This window comes from Triticum aestivum, chromosome 5D, assembly GCF_018294505.1.
Source record: "Triticum aestivum cultivar Chinese Spring chromosome 5D, IWGSC CS RefSeq v2.1, whole genome shotgun sequence".
NCBI lineage: Eukaryota > Viridiplantae > Streptophyta > Magnoliopsida > Poales > Poaceae > Triticum > Triticum aestivum.
Window position 1 is genome coordinate 439,357,606 of NC_057808.1, and position 1,144 is coordinate 439,358,749.

A 1,144-nucleotide genomic window follows, 5' to 3' on the forward strand; every position below is an offset into this window, starting at 1 on the left:
GAAGGGAGCTCAAGTCTTTGCATCATTGGCATCATCTTTCTTGGTTACTGTTTGAATGTTCTTTATGTGAGGTTCTAGAGCTTTGTGGTTATCTTCGTGACAAGCTCGAGTTCATCAAAAATGGATTTCATATGTATCTTCTATTATTTTCTCGATGTTGGAGTTTTGCCGGTTCTTCACTTATGGAGGTTTCACACTTATATATTATTGGCATATTTCTCTTGCTAGTTCTGAATATTTGATAGCTCTTGTCGTTAGCTTTCCATCAAGCTTGAGTTCATTTGCAGGAGTTATGACAGTTTTGGTCTTACCTGTTTCTGCAGTCTTACCTGGTCCGGTTGTACCACACGTGTGTGACGCCCGGGTAATCAAGCTACAGTAACCCTCTGATAATGATGCCACGTCACCACGATTACTGTTGCTAATCTCGTGCTAGTTTAGAACCGATCCAAATTCAAATTTAAGATCAAGTCGAATAGTTAAAGTTTTCAAAAGTGAAAACTAAAATGTTGCAAATGTGTTGAATAAATCCTGGGTAATAGTGGTGAAGAAACCTAAATTTAATAAAATGATTAAGTGTTCAAAATAATTAAAACTGTAGGTTAAATAATAAAATAAATGCCTTTTAAATTTTATAAAATGTTAAACTATTTTAGTTGGGATAAGAATTAATGTGGCAGTAGTTTATTTAGAAGTACCAATTTAGGTGTTAGTGATAATTTTTACTAAAACTAAAATAAAATGTAACTAAAATAAAATAGGAAATAATAAATAAAAATAAAGGAAATAAAACAAAGTCAAAAAAACCCTGGCCCACTGGGCCACGACCCAACAGGCCGGCCCACCCCGGTCCACCTAACCCACTACTACCCCCCCACTACTCCGTAACCCTAACCCACGACCGCACAACCCCCCACCCCCCGATCCCCTCTCCCCCCGACCCCCACCTCTCCTCTCTGCCCCCCCCCCCCGATCGGATCTGGATCGGGGTGGTTGGCCCCGACGCCGCCTCGTCTCCCCCCTCTGCACCTCGGCAGCCCCGAGCTGGCCCCGACGCCCATCCGCACCGCCCCATCCCCTCCGCCCCCGATCTGCAACTCGGGCTCGGCCCTGACGCCACCGCCGCGCGGAGCTCGCCGTCGTC